The 24,268-nt window shown below is 33.6% G+C and overlaps 1 pseudogene; it reads right to left on the bottom strand.

The window, feature by feature from the left end:
- Positions 1-21,749: 21,749 nt before the first annotated feature.
- On the bottom strand, positions 21,750-22,768 carry LOC120074477 (protein DELAY OF GERMINATION 1-like; annotated as a pseudogene).
- Positions 22,769-24,268: the final 1,500 nt, after the last annotated feature.

Genomic DNA, 24,268 nt, shown 5'->3' with positions numbered 1-24,268 from the left:
GAAGGTGAGGCCCCTTATTCAAGACTCGAAATTAGTACTTAAGGGAACAACCTCTCTACTATCCCTAAAAGCGGATAAGAGTGAATTCCATCTTGCATCCTATGTCCCGAGCTATCTACCAGGTCTTACCCCAGGAAATAGAGGTTTATTGAGCTGGCGTTGTTGAGCCAACCCTTACCTATGCAAATCTAAGGATAATCCCAAATAAACAGGAGTTCATAGTTAGCTCAGGATTAAGGTCAAGTTACCTAGGTCATCGCTTTGAAATAGTCAGTCTTAAACAGTAAACAACGTTATAAAGTAAGAGTGACTGATTTCGTGGTCCGATATTATACAAATCCATTTGCACAGGACGCCCCCATTCCTCATGTCATAACATGTACACATTAGGATCACATCGTTTGTAGCATTTTACAACTCTTTGTAACAACTATAAATTAGGCCGCATCCGATAGTGTTACCAGAATAAGGCACCCAACCTCATTCATATACTATAGATCATTTTGACTATTTACTCGAACCTGATCCACTTTTATGTCTCCACATAAAGTTCAAGTACTCATGTAATAATCATGGGTCTTTTTAGTTTATTGGATTTCTAATAAGCAACACATATATTCAATAACAACTTATTGAAATTTCAGAATAAGTTTTATTATTTACAAAGCACGAGTTTTAAGACATAAAACCCAACAATATGTTGGTTCACAACCCTCTCACTGAAGGAACCGGTGAAAGATCTTGAGCGGAAGCATCGGATCGGACCAAATACCCAAAATTTACAAAATATAAATTACAGTAAAGACATACAGATTATGCATTAAAAAGAAAATTACAGCATGCATTAAAATGGAGACTACAAAAAGAAAATAGATTTAAGAAATCTTACCCTTGAAGAACTCTTCTTCACGAGTTTCCTTCTCAAAAAATTGTCATGAACAAACTCGAATCCTCTAGGCTTCTACAAGGACACCAACACAATTGATTCTTCTATATTCTCTGGATGAGAATCCAAAAGTTTTGTGGGCTCTGACTATTTTGGAACAGATGGATTTTGAGAATGTTGAGAGGAAGGGATGAGTTCCAAGTTTCTCACAGAGCCCTTTTGTGTCTCTCTATCTCTTGTGAAAAATCACCATAGGGAAGAAGAAAAACTGACTCCCTTCTTCCTTCCCACTATCACGTTTTTTAGAGAATAGGGGGGAAGGGAGTTACAACTCCCTCCCAAAAGGATTTAAAATAAATTAAAATAAATTTATTTATTTTCATAAATCAATATATATTTATATGATAACTATCTTATCATATAATATATATATTAAGCTATATGTTGTAACAGATATAATACATAACCTATAAATTCTATATTGTATCAAATACAATATAACCTATAGTTTCTATTCTCTTAACAATGACATTTAATATAAATCTCATTTATATTAAATTTAATTATAAGAATCAAATTCATATAATTAATATTTGAATCATATTTAAATATTTATTTCCTCTCAAATAAACTTTATATTATAATGTATCAAATACATTATAGTAATTATATCAAATACAATTAGATTAAATTGATTATATCACATATAATTAATTCCCTCAATTAATTTGAACGATTCAAATTAATCCAAAAATTGATTCTTATTAATTCCCGTTGATCAATAGAGTCATGGACTTGTAGCTTGAAGCTCCAATAGTACGTGAATAATTACTCACCATACGTTAACTATTGGGCACTCTCCTAAAACTGACAGCTGCACTCTTCACACTACAGATATATTTATGTATCCATTAGATATAACCAATAAAAAATACGATAACCCTAAATTGCTCATAAGTACAGTTGGGCCAAAATTACCGCTTTTGCCCCTGTATCTATATTTAACTCCTTAAGTACCACTGATTCCTTTAATAAACAATAAATCATAGTCCAACTATGACTAAACTTCTAGGAGAGGATGTGGTGTCACATTGTTCAAGTCCTGGAATTATCCCTTAAGAGAGCAATTTATCTACTTGCCCCTACATTGGGGAATGAGTGAATTCCTTCTTGTGTAGTTGTGTTCCCAACTCCCCAGTCAGACGAATCCCTAAAATGGTAGGCTTGCTGAGTCAACGATCTGACCACTCTCACTCATACAAATCAAAGGACCACCTTCAAGCAAGAGTTCACAACTCACTCAGGATTCAGGTCATGTTACCTATGGTCATCATGGTGAAATGAAAGTCTCTATTATGAACGGCGTTATATAATGAGACTAAACATTCTATGGTTCGATCTTATACAAATTCCTTTGTAGAATATTCCCGCTCACATGTCTCCACATGAATAATCAGGATGATATCATTTGTAGCACTTTACAACAATTGTAACATCTACAACGTGGGCCATACTCGTAGTATCACCAGAATAATGTATCTAGCCTTATCCAACTACTACAGACCATTTAGGTTATCACTTAAACATGATCCACCTGTATGTCTCTACATACATGTTTAAGCTATAAAGATAATCATGGATGCTAGTTTATTGGTTTGTGGTAAATGCAACTAATATTGAAATAAAACATCACATATTTTATTACATAAATAAAATGTTTGTACTTTATAATTACATACTATAGAACCCTACGAGATTTAGGGCATCAATTCCAATAATATCCCACTTGACCTAAAGCTAGTGGGGTGTACAATGTAAAAGTCATACTAAATACAAAGTACACAAACAATAAACTAGGGCATAACATGCCCAGTACAAATCTCCCACTTGCCCTATGGTAGCATCGAAAATGTGTTATTTTCCTCTTCTTAATTCTAGGTCGTTACTATGTTTAATATGTTTATTTGATGATTTTCTAGGTATTGAGCATCTTGGTTGTAGAATCAGTCGTTACGAGCTATTTGGGGTTAATTTGGAGGAATTAGAAGCTAATTTGAGCACCAAGCTTCAAATGGACGTGAATGGACAAAAACACCCCCAGATGGAGCGTTGTAACACTCAAACGTCCGTTCTGCAACACTATAAGTCAGTAGCTGCCTATATTGGACAAAATAGGGCAGCGTTGCAATGCTGCAAACATCAAGATGGACGTAAGCGCAAGGCAACGTTGCAACGCTACGACCCTACCCTATATATATGTTTCTTCCCTTTATGTCAGAAAGATACGCCCACCTTCGGCCTCCAGCCGATTTTTCCCTCTATTCCTTCTTTTACTTGTTATTTGGGCATTTCTTTAGTAATTTATCGAGTACATGCCGGATTGTAACTTCTCACCCTCCATGGGAATGTAAGATTTTGATTTCTTAGTTTAGGGATTCGGAGGAACTCAATATAATTTTGTGAGATTTTAATTTAATGATGTATACAAACTTATTTATGGCTTTTGATCCGAATTTATATTTATTAATTGCATGATTTTAATTGTTGATTGACGCCCAATAATTTTGTCATGTGATTCTAACGTTTTGTGATTACTTTGTAATATTTGATACATATTTATAGGTTAATCCCATTGGAAGCAATAGATTAGTTAGGCAAAAAGGACTACTCCTAGCAACCTGGAGAAAAACCTTATTGATTGTTTAATTAGACGTTGGAAGTTAAACACTCATCTTAGCATAATCCGTAGAACTTAATACGATTCGTTAATTTGTATGGAGAGGATTCGTTTTCTGTGCATTTTGATTAATTAGATAATTATGATCATTGGTTGGGATTCTAATCAATTGGGCTAAGCATAAACAAGAAGTTTAAGTCACAAATTGGTTTAATGATCTAAATTACATTGAGTGAATTCATTCCTCTAAGCTAAGACATCTCGATTAATTGTATCTTTACTTTTCTCGCATTTTATTTTCATGCACTCTTAATTATCAATCCATACCAAACCCCCCTCCCTCCCATTTAATTGAAAAGCTTTGATGAACTAATCTTCCACGCTTCCCTGAGGTTCGACCCTAGACTTGCCGCTTGTACTACCAATTAGTATAAGTAGTGTTGGGGTTTGTGCCTAAAGTCTCATGTCCTGTAGTTTGTAAACACATTTTTGTATGAATGCTTGTGATGTATAATATATGATATTTACTTCACTTCTTGACTTTGCGCATTTAGATGTTTTATTTGCTTTACCACAAACTAATAAACTTAAAATCCCTGGTTATCTTTATGTAGCTTAAGCATGTATGTAGTGACAAACAAGTGGATCATATCTTAAGTGATAACCAAAATGGTCTGTAGTATATGAATATAGGAAGGAAGCCTTATTCTGGTAACACTATGGACACGACCTACTTTGTGGAATAGTTACAAGTGTTATGACTTGTCACAGATGGTCTGATCCTGATCATTCGTGTAGGGGACACGCAAAGGGGACGTCCTATACAAAGAGTTTGTATAAGACCTGACCACGAAGTGTTAACGTCTCATCATATAACTCCGTTCATGATAGAGCCTTTACTTCACCGGGATGACCATAGGTAACATGACCTCAATCTTGAGTGAATTGGGAACTTCTGCCATTGAGGGCGGTCCTTTTATTTGCATGGGTGCGAGTGGCTAAAGCGCCGACTCAAACCTACCACTTTGGGGATTCGTCTGATTTGGGAGTTGGGAACTCAGCTTCACAAAATAGAGTTCACTCCTTCCCCGAAACAGGGGTAAGTAGATAGATTGCTTCCTTAAGGGCTGATCTCAGGGCTTAAACGATGTGGCGCCACACACCTTCTCATGGTCAGAGAGGTGTCCACACATAGTAGGACTAGGTTGTATTAGAGGGATCAGTGGTGCTTGAGAAGTAACATGTAACTACAGGGAAAAAACAGTAAATTGGCCCAACTGTACTTATGAACATTTGTGAAGGGTCATCGTACTGATGATTGGTTATATCCAATGGACATAGAAATATATCTATGGTAAGAAGAGTTTAGCTGTCGGTCTTTAGTGGAATGTCTGGCAGTTAACGGATGGTGGATATCGTGGCTAAAGAGTTTAGTCAGTTATTCATGTACCGTTGGAGCTTCGAGCCATAGATCCATAAGGTTCCCTTGATAGCTTGTTCCATGTTGAGAATCAGTTTTTGAGTCAGTTTGAAATGTTCAAATTGACAAGAGGGAGTTCGATTATATATAATATAATTGAACTAGTTAATTATATATGATATAATTGACTTTATGTATGAGATACATTAATTTGAAGAAAATTGGATATAAATATGATTTATATCTAATGGAGAAAAATACTATGGTTAATATATCATATTAAGACATAGGTTATGAATATAATGAGATTATATTTATTATTAATTAATTGGACAGTTATAGGATAATTGGTCGGCGTCTCTTCTGTTTTGTAACGGATGAGTAAGATGAAGAATCGCTTTGAGACGCTTAAATAGCTCATGGTGTGTTAAGTATAAGAGATAGCGTTTATGTGTGTCATTGCTTAGTAAAATCAGAGCCTATACGATAGTTCTAAACGATCGCTTAACACTTACACCCGCGACCTTTTACTAAACGATCGTATAGACAATCGCTTAACGCTTACACCCGCACGTGCCTTTTACTAAACGATCACTTCTTTTTTACTAAACGATCGTTTAGCGCTCAAGCTTTACTAAATGATCGTATAGACAATCGCTTAGCTTTTCGTACACGATCGTTTAGATGATCGCTTAACTTTTCCTACACGATCATTTAGACGATCGCTTACCTTTTCCTACATGATTGTATACTTCACCTAAATGATCAAACATTTTGTCTATATGATAGATGAGTCTTTCTCCCACTTGGTTGATCAGTGTATACGATCTCTTTACGTCCCCCCTACCAAATCCGAACAAAGCCCACCCTTTGGATTCTCACTTCAAGAATATTGAAGGCTCTGAGTGGTGGTGTCGTCCACATTTCCTTCTGTTCGTGTGGAGACTCTTCGTGGTAGACGATTGGGTGTTGCTGAACGATAGCTTGCCATTCCAGCGAAAGCGAGATTTGCTGTGAAGAAGAGTCTTCAACTGGTATGATCTCTCAGTCTCTTATTTATTGATCCTTTAACTATGCTAGTAATTTAGCTTTACAATACATAATTGTATGTTTGAATGTATATGTGGAAATTCTGTCACAATGAATTGGAAAGATCTGCTTCTGCTCATAGGTACTCTTGAATAAGAGTTCCTTCAAGTAGTTTGTTCAGTGATTTATAAATATTATTTGCGTAGGCGCGGGTTTACGGGTGATAGTAAACTCGACGCCGACCACCCTAGTCTAAACGTGGTCTGTCCCATAGACCCATACTCTGCAGGTGACCCTAAAACACCTTAACCATGAGGGCCTTTATAAATGGATCAGCAACTTGTGCTCCGAAGCTATCTGCGTGATGATCGCGTCTCCTCGACGCACAATCTCTTGAATGAGATTATACTTCCGCTCTATATGCTTCTCGCCCTTGTGACTTTGAGCCTCCTGAGAATTAGCCACAACACCACTATTATCACAACAAAGTGTGATGGGCTTCGACATGTATGGAACAACTTCCAGATTAGTCAGAAATTTCCTGAGCCAAACAACTACCTTAGTAGCTTCACAAGCCGCTACATATTTGGGCTACATACTCAGCCAACACCATTGGAATCCAATATCCGCCTGACGTCTTTTGATGGTGTTCCTTTCGAGGATCCCATTTTATATCGGCAACTTGTTGGTAGTCTCATCTACTTAACCATGACACATCTAGACATTGCCTATGCGGTCTTTGTAGTGAGTCAATTCATGTCTGCTCCTCACACTATTCATTTCATTGTTGTTCTTCGTATTCTACGATGTGTGAAAGGCACCTTGGGACATGGTCTTCAGTTCTCTTCTCAGTCCTCCTTGGTTCTCTCCAGCTATACTGATGCTGACTGGGCTGGTGATCCTACTGATCGACAGTCCACCACAGGTTACTGTTTTTATTTAGGTGATTCTTGTTAGGTTTTTAAAGGATGTATATTTTCTATGTTAATTTCCCCAAAATAGTGTTGATTATTTGCTTTAAATGCTAATTTTGTAGGTAAAACGGTCCCCGAAGCATTTAGGAGTCCTTAAAAGAAGATTGTGCCAAAAAAGATCCAAAATAACCATGAAATCAACAAATTGAAGAGAATTCAGTAAATTACCAAAATGCCATCGAGTATCGAGTTTCAACATCATGACGCTACCATAGCGTTATGTAACGCTAGAAAGTAGAAGCATCACGTTCTCAGCAAGATAGGGCAGCATCACAATGCTACCCTCAGCATCATGACGCTGCGAAGAATGACTAAACGGGCGCGCGCCTTGTGTTGCCAAGTGTTGAGGGCTGCGTTGCAATGCCAGCTTAATGCTTCTTGGCTTTTCATCGATTTAGCGTTGCAACGCTACCCAGTGTCGTGACGCTACCCTGCGAACTATACATACATTTTCTTTCATTTTTGCAAAGGGAGGAAGAAATTCCATGGAGGCTTGGATCTCTCCTCGAGTTCATTCATCTCTTTGGTAATTCTTGTTCCATTTTAGGCTAGATTTTATATTTTTGTTGAATTGTAAACAATACTTTTGTAATTCTTCATAAAATTTGTCTATGAATTTGTGAAGATTTGATTGAATCTTGATTCTACTTTTCAAGGGTTCTTGCAATTCTTTTGAGTTTTCTTTTTTTCCTTATCATTTGCAATATGAATTTGTACTTTCTTGAATCTATGCTTAATTCTTGATGCATGTTGAATGATCTTTATCTTGAACATGTATAGCCTAGATGCTGGGTTTTGGCACAATCATTGTTGAATATGTTGCTTTCAATGTGTTTGATGGAATGTCTAGACAAGATCTACAAGAGGCAATAGTAATTGTGTATTTAATGGCTATCCTAGGATGCATTAATTACTAGATTTGGAGAAAACTTGGTTAATTGAGTAAGCTATCTTAACAATTAATCAATGCAATTGAATCCTAGAACCTAATGCGCATGTTTTCTATTTATATGGTCGCTATCGAACCCAATAGAAGTAGGAGCATGTAGGTTGATTAGGGTTTTGTCTATCCAACCTTAATCATTGATTATGATGCTCTCTCAACTAGGTTATTGCTAGTTGTCGGCCTTTGTAGAGGCTAGCTTGATCGAGTTGAGTGAGTAGTTGCGAGCATAATCCTTTTTTCAATTAACTTTTAGAATTCAATGATAGGAATTGCATTGAACGTCTAACTTGAACTAGAAGCAAGATTACTCCTAACTTGTTTACATTCATCTTTTATCTTTTGATTTTTAGTATTTTTCTAATTTCATCAAACCCTCATTTTATTGCTTTAATAGTCAAGGTTAGTTAAGAAAGGATTAGAATTAAAACCTTCCCTGAGGATTGACCTCTTACTTCCGCTTTAACTACGAACTAGTTTTAGTAGATGTATGAGCTTTATAAATATTGTTTGTTTCAGACTAGGTAGAATTAACGATACCTACTTAGCAACCGAACAATTCTCTCATCTCTTGATGATGTAAGAAACAAATTGTTGTCTCTCGTTCTAGCACAAAGTTGGAATATCGGGCCCTTGCTGGTGCTACTTCTGAAGTTTTGTGGCTTCATTGGCTCCAAGCTGATATGGGAGCTCCCCAGGCCTTTGCCACTATTCTTCATTGTGACGATCATAGTGTTATTTAGATTGCTCATAGTGATGTGTTTCATGAACGGACGGAGCACATTGAGACTAACTGTCACTTTGTTCATCATCATCTTCAAAGTTCCACCCTACATCTTCAAGCCATATCTATGACTGAACAACCGGGTGATATCTTCACTAAATCACTCTCTCCTGCATGCTTTGGTCAGTTATCTTGCAAACTCAAGTTGGTCTCTACTCTACGACCTTGAGTTTGAGGGGGGATGTTAATTGTTATTGTTTATTGCTATAAGGGTTATTGGGGTTGTTGGGTGGTTACAGTTTTGTAGGCTTAGTTTACAGATTTTGTGTACCTATCTTTAGGTAGTTTTATATATATAAATACCTATGTATTTTACCATTCAGATTTATAATTAATAGTAATATACAAATTAGTTTTATAAAAAGGATGCTTAACCTTATATGAATGTTGTGATTATCGTTGACATTGATGCTTTGAGTTGAACTCTAAAATGAATGTTGTGTTTTTCACTAGGTTTTGCACAAACCCATCGAAGTGGTATAGCTGCTAAGTAAGTGATTGAGGTTTGGTTAATGATAAAACTTGTTGTAATGTAGTTACACGCGGCAATACCTTGTTATATTTAGTTTCTTTGTAAAAATTGTACCAAGCTTGGTTATTAGTTTGTTTATACTTGTCAATTTAACGACATTCGATGGTTCCTTATATTTAGTTTCTTTGTAAAAATATTATCAACTTCATTCTTATATTTGAAAGTTCTTCTTTATGTTTGTATTGATTTTGTGTTAAAATAAGATTAGTTGATTGTAGAAATCATGTGTGTAATGAAAAGATTAAAAAAAAACAAATTATCAAGACATATATCTTATTGACAATATAAAATTGTTCATAAATATGAAATTCCATGACAACAAAAATGTGTCGTGATAGAACATTCATTGACATAAAATAGTTGCTATGGTTCATATATTCTTGATAATAAAGTATCATGGTTCATATATTCATGACAAGAAAAAATGTTAATATATATTCTTTTTGACATTTTATAATTGTTGTCAATGCCTCTAACACTACAGAAAATATCAAATTGTGAGTCAATTGATGAAAATAATAATATATCATAATATATTTGACAATAACAGTTTATGACTATCAATAATTATTCATTGCTAATAAATTATTTATTGTCATGAAATACCTCTCTCCTTACACTCGAGCTAGTTGTTCAATTGCTGGGCTAGATCAATTATGAATTTTTTTTAAAAAAATTCGTTGATGTGCATACCTTTACAGGTGATACAATGACTGAAAATAACTGTCACGAATTTTAAATCTTGCCGTTTTTAAATGTCATGAAATCCCAGTTTTATTGTAGTGATGTCTACTTGAACAAATGTACTCCATTTCTTTTAATGTAAATAAATCGTTTGTTTTCAAGAATGAAGTTGAAATTTGTTCAGCATCTTTAAAAGATAACTTATATGTGCTAAGACCTTTAGTATTGGAAATGCTCCTCAATACTTATTATTTAAAATGACAACGACTAAAGATAAAAGACAAAGAATTTCTCATAAAAAATGCCCATCTTTGATATCTAAGACTAGGTCACATAAATCTCAACATGAATGACAGACTAGTTAAGAATGGAATTCTAAATAAGTTAGAAAAAAATTCTTTACCAATGTGTGAGTCATGTCTTAAAGGCAAGATGACTAAAATATCTTTTACTAGAAAAGGTTATAGAGCCAAAAAGCCCTTAGAACTTGTACATTCAGACCGTTGTGCTCTAATGATAAAGCAAGAGGAGAGTTTGAATATTTAAGCTCTTTAATAGATGATTATTCAAGATTTGGGTATCTTTACCTAATGCAACATAAGTTTGAGGCTCTTCAAAAGTTTAAAAAATATAAGATTGAAGTTGAAAACTTATTAGGAAAAAGAATTAAGACACTTTGATCTGATCGAGGTAAATAGTATATAGATTTGAGATTCCAAAACTATATGATAGAACCTAGAATCACATCCCAACTTTCAATACCTGGTACACCTCAGCAGAATGGTGTATCAGAAAGAAGAAATAGAACCTTGTTAGACATGTGATAACTTGTAGAAATACAAGTTATTGTTATCTCAAAGTTGGAACAATTAGAATCTTTAGTGATATAAACACATTCATTATGAAGAAAAACGCATGAAATTCCATACATGCAGTTAACTCATACAAAAGTATCTTTTTAGTAAAAATCTGCTTCACTAACACATTTTAAAGCAAGAATAAAAGAAATTCACTAAATGTTGCAGACCAGAACGATGCAAGGAGTATGCGTCCGAAAATGTTCGATGCAGAAAGGATACATTGGTTCGTACTTTTTATGTCAAATCACCACTTACAGGTATGGACATCTGACTGGCGACGTCTGAACATCTCAGAAGTGGTAGGCAGCTGGTCCAGGGCATGGAATTTAATGCAAGTCCAATCACCAAGTTACTGGGATTTTCCTATAAAAGGAGAAGCCAGCTGCTGAAGCATAGTTAGACACCTTAGAGCCAAACAGTTAGAATTTTCTTCAATAGTTAGACTCTACTGTCTGCAAGCAAGAAATAGGAGGGAAGATATCATTCCATCCTTTATGAAGAGGAGCTATTGGAGATAAAGCTCAAGAGAGAGATCTTTATCAACTTCTTAACCAAGTTAATTGAAACAAGCATTAAAATCAAGCCAAAGAGGATAAGAGATCGAACTCTACGACTTGACTTCTTCCTTTTTACCTTTCATTTCCATTTCCCATTTCATTTTATCAAGTTGAGATTATGTATAAACATTTGTTATCCTTAATTCAATTTTATATTTTGTCCATTTAACATGTCTCCATCTGTTCACATTCGAAATTGTTTGTGTTTGCTAGTTTTCTGACTTAATGAGAGCTTGAAATCCATGTTTAAATCATCCTGAGTAGTTGATTAAAATGATTAAGTAGTTAAATCACTCGAGAGAGCAATTTAACTATAGAACGCATTAAATCAGGGTGCGAAATAGGTTTAGAGATAAAGTTGCTCGCATCTTTTGCCTGTTCTTTGTAGCCAACGCATGCACCCTAGAGATAGGATTATGTAGCATTCGTATTGAGAGATGTTGAACTGAATGTGAATTGAAGATAAAAAATTCTAACGCATAGCACATACATTTAGATTGCAGCCAAACATCTGTATCATCTTCATCTTACTTCATTACCCTTGCTAATCCAGCTTGGAATCCGCGCATACCACTTATACTTAAAACCATTCATTCATATACCCATTTTTCCCTCTGAACTTCTAATTATTCTTGCATGCGTGCCATTAGCTCAGTGTAAATAACCAACATTTCTCAATATAATTAGGAAACATATGTATTAGATCCAAAAACAAGGTCTTCGTTAGAAGAATTCTAGAATCCCTGTGTTCAGCCATGGACTTACCAGGAAACTTGAGTTAGAATTATACATGGTTCTGACTGGAGAGAACTTGTACGCATCCACAAGCTGTGCACACATCCACTAACAATGCATCCTTTGATTCTTTTACCTAGAGAGAAATCACTCTTTTATCTATCTCCATTCATCATATTCATTCATCGTCATTCTTCTCCATCATTTTAAGCACGCTTAGAATCAAAATCATGAGGCAAACAACATGCTTCGGTCTATGATGAGCTATGCTCAATTACCTAAATCTTTTTGGGGCTATGCAGTAGAGCAATATACGTCTTGAATAATGTACCATTCGAAAGTGTTTCTAAAACACCTTTTGAATTGTGAAAAGGTTGTAAAGATAGTTTACAATATTTCAAAATTTGAGGATGTCCAACACATGTGCTGACAACAAACCCATAAAAGTTGGAATCGTGTTCAAGGGTATGCCTATGTGTAGGTTATCCCAAAGAGACCAAAGGTGGTCTTTTCTATGATCCTAAGGATGGTTTGAACAATAAACTCATTCTATAAATCAATAAAGTTGTTATTGAAGTTTGATTCAATAAACTTGTATTGAATATATGAATTGCTTATTTCGTTTTAGAAATAAATCCAATAAACTAAATGATCCATGACTATTACATAAGTACTTGAACTTTATATGTGGAGACATAAGAGTGGATCAAGTTCGAGTAAATAGTCTAAAAGATCTATAGTATATGAATAAGGTTGGGTGTCTTATTCTGGTAACACTATCGGATGCGGCCCACTTTGTAGTTGTTACAATTTATTGTAAGGTGCTACAAACGAAGTGATCCTGATTCGTTCATGTATTGACATGAGGAGTGGGGGTGTCCTATGCAATGAGTTTGTGTAAGATCGAACCAAAAAATAAGTCACTCTTACTTTATAACGCTATTTACTATTTAAGACTGATTATTTCGCTTAGATGACCTAGGCAACTCGATCTTAATCCTGAGCTAACTATGAACTCCTATTTATTCGAGATTATCCTTAGATTTGCATAGGTGAGGGTTGGCTCAACAACGCCGGTTCAATAAGCCTCCTATTTTAGGAGAAAGATTGGGTAAATAGCTGGAGGCATAGGGTGCAAGACGGAATTCTCGCCTACCCAATTGAGGGATAGGAGAAAGGTTGTTCTCTTAAGTGCTGAATCTGGGTCTTGAACAAGGGGCCCCACCCTCTCGTTGGCTCGAGATGGATTCAGTTTAGTGATTGGTTCACAAACCAATTGTCCATTTGAGGATCAGTGGAACTTAAGGAGCAAGATGTAATTTCGGGGGTAAAACAACATTTGACCTAGCCATTATTACGAACAACCTGTGAAAGGTCGACTTATTGATTATGGTTAAATCAAGTGGATACAAATATACCTATAGTGAGAAAAGTGCAACTATCGAGCTATAGTGGTGTGATTCGGTAGTTAACGAATATTGATTAATTTAATTTAAAGAGTTTTGACCAATTAATCTTAAATCGTTAGAGCTCATGACCTGTAGGTCCATAAGGTCCCTCTACTAGCTGTAAAACATGAACACCTTAAATTAGTAAATTGAATGAATTTGAAATGATATCAATTTGAAGTGTTCAATTTGAATTTCAATATGAAATGTTCAAATTGAATTTAGGGTTTTAATTTGAATAGTTCAAATTCAAATTAAGGTTCGTATAATTATATTCAATATAAAAAATTAAACGAAATTAGAGAGTTTATAATATTTAAGTGTTGATTTAAATATTAATTATATGAATATGATTCATATTTAAAATTAGGTGTGTGATTAATTTAATATTTGAGATTAAATTGTTATTTTATTAATTAAATATGTTTAATTAATTAAAATCAAATTAATTTTCAATTTAATTCAATTTTTTAATTTAATTAATTTAGAATTAATTAAAATAGATTTTAGTTATTTTTGGAATTAACTAAAATTAGAAATTGAAAATGGAAATTGAAATTAATTCAATTTAATTTAGTGAAATTATCCACAATTTGGTGGATTAAAAATGAAATGCTCTTTGAATCGCTGTTAGTGAAATTATCCACAATTTGGTGGATTAATTCCTAATTCAATACCTAGCCACAACTTGCAAGTGAAAATTGAAGTGGCATCAACTAATGCCTTAGTGCTTGCATGAAGATGATACATAAAACTCTAAAAAAAAATGTTGATGAAGATGAGAGAGTTGCTGAAAAAGCAGTTTTCACCAGAGAAAATGTTCTTCACCTAAAATCCAATCTATTCCCTTCACAAATTCACTTCAATCTTGAGTTCCACCACTCAAATTCAAGGTTGAGAATAGTAGAGAAGATCTTTTGGTGGTTCACTGAAGATTTGGAGCTGGGAATCCGTGAGGAGCAGCTTGGACCGAAGAGATATTCTTCAAAAGTATGTGTTTCTTGAAACCATCTTATTACCCTATGAACATGCTTATTTTAATGTCAAAAATAAGGAATTAAAATGCTTACTGATCCTGTTTTCTTCCGCTGCTTGTTTCTGTATTCCAACAAAGTTAAATTTCCAATGAAAATGACAGTACATCAAAAAGAGTTGTTGACAAGTACATTAACAAGAATTGTTGATGATGTTAGCACATCTAGTCAAAATCCTTCTCAAGAGTTGAGAGAACTTCGTCGTAGTGGGAAGGTTATATCTTGTCCTATGTGGTATATAGGTTTAACAAAAGCCCATGTCATTATATCTGATAATGACATTGAGGATCCATTATCTTTCAAACAGACAATGGAAGATGTTTACAAAGATAAATAGGTCAAAGCCATGGATCTTGAAATGGAATATATGTATTCCAATTTAGTCTGAGATCTTGTAGATTAATCTGATGGGGAAAAACCGATAATTACAAATGGATCTACAAGAAGAAAAGAGGTGCAGATGGAAAGGTTCAAATCTTTAAAGCTAGGCTTGTGGCAAAGGGTTATATTCAAGTAGAGTGGGTTGACTATGAAGAAACCATCTCTCATGTTGTCATGTTAAAGTCTATTCGCATTCTCTTATCCATTACCACATATTATGACTATGAAATATTGCAAATGGATGTCAAGACTGCTTTTCTGATTAGCAATCTTGATGAGAACATCTACATGAATCAAACAAAGGGATTCATAAAACAAGGTAAGGAGTGAAAGGTTATGAATTGAAATAAGTATCAAGATCTTGGAATATAAGATTTGACATTGCGGTCAAATCTTATGATTTTGATCAAAATGTTAATGAGCCTCGTGTTTACAAGAAAATCATCAAGGGTACTGTTGCTTTTCTTGTATTGTATGTAGATGATATCCTACTAATTGGAAATGATGTAGGATTGCTTACTGACATTAAAATCTGGCTATCTGCACAATTTCAAAGATTGGGGAGAAGCATAGTTTGTTCTTGGAATTCAAATTATTAGAAATTGCAAGAACAAAACATTAGTGTTGTCTCAAATGTCTTACATTGACAAGATGTTTGTCAGATTTTCTATGCAAAATTTCAAGAAAGGTAATCTACCTTTTAGAATGGAATCTTGTCTAAGGAACAATATCCTAAGACACCTCAAGAGATTGAGGAGATAAGATGTAGACCATATGCATCAGCTATGGGCAGTCTTATATATGCCATATTGTATACGAGGCTTGACATATGCTATGTAGTTGGAATTGTAAGTAAGTATCAATCTAATCCAAGATTTGATCACTGGACGATAGTAAAGACAATCCTCAAGTATTTTAAGAAAACAAGGAACTATATGCTTATGTATGGTGCTAAGGATTTGATACTTACAGGATACATTGACTCTTATTTTTAGATTGATAAGTATTTCAGGAAATTCACATCAGAGTCAGTATTCACTCTTAATGGAGGAGCTATAGTCTGGCGCAACATCAAACAAGGTTACATTGCTAACTCTACCATGGAGCAGAGTATGTAGCTGCTTGTGAAACTACTAATGAGGTTGTATGACTAAGGAAGTTCTTGACTGATTTGGAAGTTGTTCCAAATATGTATTTCCCTATCACCCTTTACTGTGATAACAGTGATGCTGTCGAAGATTCAAAAGAACCTCAAAGTCATAAGTGAGGAAAGCACATAGAAATGAAGTATCATATGATGTGGGAGATTGTGTAACGAGGGGACGTGATCGCCATGCAGATTGCTTCAGAGCACAACATTGTTGATCCATTTATAAAGGTTCTCACGATTAAAGTATTTGAGGGAAATCTAGAGGATTTAGCTCTACGAGATATGTATCACATTGACTAGGGCTAGTGGGAGATTTGTTTGGGTATATTGTATGCCCTAGTTTATTGTATTTTCATTTTCATTGTACATCCTGCTAGCTTTAGGACAAGCAAGAGATTGTTGGGATTTATGTTCTAAATCTCGTAGTCTGTAAATTTTTTGTAAACATCTTATTAATAAATAAAATATTATTTATTTTCAAGTAAGTGTTATTTACTGCATAACTCAACACCAATTAAACTAAGATCCAAGGTTATTTAATGTAACTTCAGCAGTATGTGGTTGACATACAAGTGGCTTATATTCAAGTAGTAACCTAAAAGGTCTATAGTATATGGATAAAGTTGGGTGCTTTATTCTTATAACATTATGGATACGACCCACTTTGTACATGTTACAAATGATTTGATCCAAGTCACTCATGTCTAGACATGTAAGTGAAGGTATCATATATAATGAGTATGTATAAGACTATTCCACGAAATATATAATCTTTATTTGTAATACCATTCACTGAAGAGATTAATATTTAAAATGATAACCATATAACTCGATCTTAATCCTGAGTGACTACTCATGAGGGTCATTCTTTGATTTGTATGGGTAAGAGTGACCTTAGTTTCCAACTCAATATGCCTATCATTTTGGGGACGACACCGAGTGAGGAGCTGGGAGCGTAACTCCACAAAATTTGCTTCTTCTTGACCTAAAAGTATGTAGAAAGGTTGTTTTGTTAAGTGATGACTTCGAGACTTGAACAATAAGCTCTCACTCTCTCATTAGGCTGAGAGGACTTGGTTTATTGTAGGACCATAAACAAATTATTCATTAGAGAATCGATGATACTTAAGGAGAAAGAAGTAATTATAGGGGTACAACAGTAATTTGACCCTATTGTAATGAGGAACAACTTGTAAAGAATTGACTTAGATAAAATGGTTAAATCAATGGACACATAAATATACTACAATTCATAAGAGTGCAGCTACGAATCTTTGGTGGAATACTCCATAGTGAATGAATGCTGATCAATTTAATTAAAAATTTTAATTAATTAATCTTGTATCATTAGAGCTTTAACTGTATGTCCATTAGGTCCCTCTACTAGCTCACAAATGGATTAAAGAAGAATTTTAAAATTTTAAAATTTTGAAGTGTTCAATTTAATTTTAAAGAAAATTTATGTTAATTGTATATGATGCAATCAATATAATGTATATAGATACATTATCATATAAGGTTAATTATGAATAAGATGCAAAATAAACTATATAATATGAGAATATTAATATTTGAATAAGATTCAAATATTAATTTAATATTAATTTGATTTATATTTAAGCTACAGGTTAAAACTAACGTGAATTGGGATTCATATTAAAACGACATGTTAGGAGAAATTATGTACATCAGAATATGATTCATATATACATTGATTTAAATATACGATATTTAATTGGATTGACTAAATTGGATTAAGTTAAGTTAATTTGATTTAATTTATTTAAATTAAATTAATTAAATACCCCTGTAGTTGCTGGGGAGTGGTTAATGGGTTGACAGGAGTTGACTCCTCTCACATGTTAAAATGCATTTGTTGTATGATTGAACTTTTTTCTAGAGAAACTCTCTCAACCTCACATACACTCTTTTGCTCTCAAAATCATAGAGAAAAGTTCTCTGCAAAAGAATTTCTTTTCTTTGACTTCCAAAAAGGATCCCACCATCCTCCTTGTCTAAAGATAAATAGCAAAGAAGATCTTTGGTCGTGTTCGAGATTGTACGTGCTTTTTTAGAAGACCAGGAGAAGACCTTGAAGACTAAGATCTACAAAGGTATAAATTTTCTTCCCTTTTCTAATGTAGAAAAATATGCTTCATTTGTTCTTCTTACTCTGTTTTTTATTAATTCCTGTAACACAATTGGGGCAAAAGCGATCACACGTTTCTGCTTAGAAATTCGATTCCTGCAATCCACTACTGCATTTTATAACGTATTGCGTTAGGGATGACCAAGTCTATCATATCTCTTACCCGATGACCATCTTTATCATGACAAAAAAAAAAAATCACAACAAATTGTGAGCAAATTGAGGAAAACATAAGAAATTTACACATTTATAACATATCGTGCTAGGGAAGACCATGTATAGCCTTAACGCGATAATCATCCCCTATCAAGATGTTATCACGATAGAGATGGTCATCGTATTAGGGCTACAATAAATATTATCCCTAACATAGTACGTTATAAAATGCGGTAGTAGGACATGACCTAAGCAAAATGTTAGATTCATACTTCCGTGAGGGGTGGGTTAAAAAATAAGAAGGCACTTGTGGAAAAGTCATCTGTACAAAAAAAACTTTAGGAGAGTCTAGGTGACCAACTAGAAGTTAGACTCTATGTGTGTTATTTGTATAATTAGTAGTTGGTATTTTATTTGTTGTTTTTGTGATTGTCAGAACTATCTATATAACATTCGTATTTTGTGTGATAGATGACCCTAATTTGAAGATACTTGTTTGGTTAATCATCTCCATTTTATTACGTCCTTTATTTGTTTTGACCCAACCATCATTTGGTTTCACATTCTCTTAATAAAATTGGGCGATGATGTTTGGTACAGGACTCTTTCATTCATTCAATACGTTAAAACTTGAACCGTACACTTGTAGGGAATTCTTGCAATAATTAATGCTTTGTAATTGCTGGTGGTTGTGGTCGCCAGTTGAAGGTGAACTGAAGTTGTTGGAGTTTGTGTTTATTTTGCTGCTTGTTGGCCAAAGACCGACATCATTGGTGATGGGTCTCACGATTTGTGGTGCATTTTTTATCAATATCTATATCTATATACTATGAAATACAGATACAAATATGATTATACGATATAGATACGATCGGATACAACGATTCGTCAATTTCTAAAAAATTAAGATACAAATACATCAAAGGATGCGTTATTTATATATATATATTTTTTAATATATATATTTCTAAAAAACGAGGATACTGATATGTTGAAGATAATTTTATTTCTTTAAAAAAATCTAGAATATAGATAAATTTAGCATACAAGTTAATAACAATAACACAAAATAGAATACAAACACTAAAATACAATACAAAAAAAGTAACATCTAAGATATTGAAGTACAATAGTTAATAAAGTACGCTAGAAATAGATACGTCAAATCGCGTGTTAGATATATATCTGAAAAGTATCTGGAAGTATAGATACGTCAAATCGCGTGTATCTGGGAATCTGGAAGTATCGATATGCGATACGTATCTGATACTGATTCTTTGCCTCACATAAAGTATCTATGCTTTATAGGTTATATATATTTTTAAAATGTATTTTTCTTTTCATCATTCCCTTTAGAGATCCATATTCATATATAAGCTCATAATTATATATCTGTATCCATAATTTTAAAAATAGTATTATCTTTTTCTTTTATCCACTCTTTCTCTCTAGACATCCATATTCATATTTAAAGATTCATAATTTAGAGATCCATATCGATAACTATATATATATATTTTTTTAAAAAGCATATTTTTTATCTTCTCTTTCTATTTAATGATACATCAAATTCAAACTTTAATTGGGAAAACACGTAATCATGATATAAATATTTAAACAAATATAACAATTTTCAAACAAAAGACTAAATTGAAATTAGCATTTTTTTATCCGCCCTTTCTCTCTAATTATAAGTAACATGTACATCTATCATCAACTAATTTTAAGTTTCACAAGTACAGATACTTCATGTGGGGTAAAAGATCCGTATCAGACACGTATCAGATATCGATACTTATATTTACTAAATACATATCTGACATACAATTTGACGTATCTATTTTTACACTTACTATTTTTTTAAAAAAAGATAAGCAATTCATCTAACTTTTTCAATTTAAAACTAGGTAACCTATTTAAAAAGCTCACTGTTCGAGTCCCAAACTAAAAGGAAAAAAAAAAACAAAAAACCAAACCCTAGAATTATGCATCTTCACCTTCACATTTATGTCCCTACAAAGTCTACCAAAATATAACCCACTTGAATATCTCCAACAATTTAACGAAGTAGTTTTTTGTTTATCTTCATACTTCTCTCTCTAATCTTTTTCTTATTTTCTGATCAATACGAATCACTTTTTTTTATTGCATTTTATCGACTATTTCACTTTAACATCTTAGATGTTGCTTTTTGTATTGTCTTCAGTATTTGTATTGTAGTTTGTACTAAAATCATTAACTTGTATGCTAAAATTATCTATATCCTAGACTTTTCTTAAGAAAAAGAAAACGTATTTTCAACGTATCAGTATCCTAATTTTTTAGAAATTGACGTATCATCGTATCTTATCGTATCCGTATCTTATATCTTTATCCGTGTCTATGCTTCATAGAATTACACCAACAACAGAAGACTAAATTGAAAATTTGTAAAAAATAAAAAACAATGAAAAAGGACCCAAACATTAAGACCTTACACAAAAAAAAAAAAAAAGATAAATTTGCTAAAAGCTGCATGCATCCCATTTTTTTAAATAGTAAAAACAAAATAATAAAAATTTGAATTTTTAAAATATGCCAAATGGCAGAATTTGAGTGCACAAAAATGCATACAATTCAGAGGTAGCACCGTAGTTTTCTTTCTTAGTTAACTAATTTAGTTTTTAAATTTTAATTTGCAACCATTTAATTTTTATATTTTTAAATTTATAACAATTTAATCCGTAAACTTTAATAGATAATAATTTAGTCTCTATACTCAACAGTTTATGATGATCTAGTCCCTATAAAAGAAATAGTAGTATGATTTAATAAAATTTCTTACACATGTAGATTGATAAATCAATTGATTGGGAATCAAATTTATTTATTATAAAAACTTAGTCATTACGTAATAAAAATGAACACTTAGTTATGATGAAATTTGTCATATAGAGATCAAATCATTATAAATTATGAAGTATAGAAATTAAACCATTATTTATTATATTTCGTGGACGGCGTACAAATTTAAATATACAAAAACAAAATTGTTACTTACTAAAATGAAGAGACTAAATTGTTATTTTCATAATGTCTAGGGACTATATATATATATATATATATATATATATATATATATATATATTTTTGGTTATACCTGCCCCATTACCATGGGAAAAAGGAAACAGAGTAAACAATAAAAGAAGAAGCAAAATAAAAAAAAATAAAAAATAAAAAATAAAAAGAACTCAGTGAGAAGAAACAAAACGACATGAGAGCTTAACATTTCCTCATAAACTATTGAGAGAATGCAACAAAAAAGACCCAACAAAAACAAATTTACTTAATGAAAAAGTTAATTCTCTTGTTTAGCGTTGGTTCAAATCTCTTTTCAATCCCCACTCATGAATCCTCAAATGCAATTCTGCAGCAGCTATCAAGAAATGAAGTCTTTGTGCTAATGTCAAAATCCCATTAATTTGCTTCAGAGTTGCAAGACGTAATTCATCAGCCATCTTCACAACTTCTTTCAAACCATCTTCTTGTCTTGCCAAAGCCAATTTGAATTCTTCCTCCATATTACTCAATTGATGATCATCTCCTCCACTTCCTGATGCTTCCATTTTTAACTTTGTAGCAACATGAGAAAGCTGCACCATGGATGGGTCTGCTATTGTTTCTTGGTATTTGGCATTTTCTCTGTTATTTCTTTCTCTTGCTTTACAATGGATCTTTGTAAGATGTCGATTTTGACGACTTGGTGTGCGGAAAGGTCGGCAAGATCCCCTGTCGAGAGGCCATGGATTAGGTCGAGAAGACGACCCTCGAGTTGCAGGCCGGATTTGGAGTAGAGTAAGTGAAAAGCCATGGTTGGTCTCCACCCTCCTAGCCATAGGAAGGCATCTTCAAATGATGAGATCCATGATGGGCTTAGTATACCTGTTATGGAATAGACCATCAAAGAAAACGAAAAAAAAAACGTAAAACAAAGAAGAAATCAATACAGAGGGTTAGGTGATTTACTAACGGAGTGTTAGTTACGTCTACGAATAAGAAGTGGGTAATTTTTTCTCTTTTTTTATATTAAAAAAAAATATACTACACCCTTCTAAAATTCAAAGACTAAACTCTAAATAATGCACAAAGGAATGGAAGACATTCTAACAATACCCAATGCATCTTTCTCCACCCAAAACGATTTCACCTCGTAGTAATGGTTGTAGTGTTCCATCACTCGCTTAATTAATGCCTCCGTTGCTGCCACCGCCTTGCTGCTATTGTCAATGACGTTGCTGCCGCCTTTCGCCGTGGAAATGAGCTCGCTTAGATATTGGTTTTGCTCCTTCGTCCATTTCTTGAAGAATTCTCCGAAGTTTTCTTGCTCCATATTGCTGTTCACTGTGAGTAAAATGGGAATAAGCTTTTGCTTTATCTTCAATTCTTGATTTTATGTTGGGTTTTATATGGATGCATACATGTGAGATTCAATGAAAAAAAAAATAATACTATAACACATAAAAGACAACAATGTTGATTTCATCTACTTCTTAGGAAAGCAATTCTCACGTGAAAGAAACAGAGGGGATGAAGTTGGATGGGTTTTGGCAGATGTTGAATTAAATTAATGGTTTTGTAAAGACTTGGGCTACAAGTAGTACAACGGTGTGTTATGGGTATTTAACCTACTTGTTTCACAAACAAGACTTTCTTTTAAATGTATGTTTTGTGAGATTAATTAGGCTATTTTTAGATTGACTCATCTTGTAAGCCCTAGATTTTCTTTTATGTGATATGAGAATGACCTAAGACAAAAAAGAGTGAAAAAAAAAGCAAAAATCGGAAGAAAGACAATAGTTCGGTTTTCTAGTAATAGCTTTCACAAAGTTGACGATTTCTGAAGTTTCAACTGTTGGATTGTGCTAAAATTTGGTCATTCTAGTCGAGATACATAGAATCTTGTTTTGAATGGTTGGATCATTGTTTAGAGCTCTGGTTTGTCCATAGTCGTTGGCAAACAGAATCTGGAAAACAGGATGATTTTCATTCTTTTTATCTTTTAAGTGTTTGTCTTTTATGTATGAAAGTATTGGTGGGTTGTGAACCTTTGTATGATTGATTTGGGTTCTTTTTCCCTCAATTTTATCATAATAAGAGAAGTTGACAATGGTGGACTCCTCACAAATCCCGTGGATTTTACTCTTTACATTGAAGAGGTTTTCCACGTATAATTCGCGTGTGCTCTTTGTTTTTAGTCTTTCATAATTTTGTAGTTTATTGCTGTCCATTGTTTGGTTGATTGCTTGGTGATTATTTGGTGATTATTTGTGATGTTTTGAAGAATAATTATTTGGTTGATTGTTTTGGAGGAGATTTTAGTGGGTTGTTGTTCTATTGTTTGGGTCCTATCACTTGGGACCCTCTTATTTTAAATGGACATGGAGTTTGAAGTTGCTTGAGGGTTTGGGTGTTAGCTACCTTTCTTCTTTTTCACATTAGAAATGATGATTGTTGAGGAGGCAAGCTCAAAGTCTATAGACAGACCCAAATCTAAAGGATATCGAAAAAGGATATAGAAAAGCGTGAGTTGGTATGGAAAATAAACGAGTTGTGGCCAAACAGGCACTCGGTAACCTCGACTGCCAGAAACGTTCCTAACAACCTTGCTGTCACACGATGACGTGAGCGCGTGTAAGAGGACTGACTTATAAATAGCCTCGTTTGACCACTCCAAAGAAGAGAGCAAGTAATCTCTAAAGGAGAGATTCAACCTTACTTCTTTCTCGTGCTTAGTCAAATTAATCACTCATAATAGTGAATTAAGCATCAAAGTGCAATAAACTCGGTACCATACCATGCGAGGATCTCTTCATGTTAGCTCGGAGTATCT

This window comes from Benincasa hispida, chromosome 3 (assembly GCF_027475165.1).
Source record: "Benincasa hispida cultivar pf3 chromosome 3, pf3_genome.v1.1, whole genome shotgun sequence".
Classification (NCBI taxonomy): Eukaryota; Viridiplantae; Streptophyta; class Magnoliopsida; order Cucurbitales; family Cucurbitaceae; genus Benincasa; species Benincasa hispida.
The sequence above is the reverse complement of the archived record's forward strand: the minus strand, read 5'-3'. Positions and strand labels throughout refer to the sequence as shown.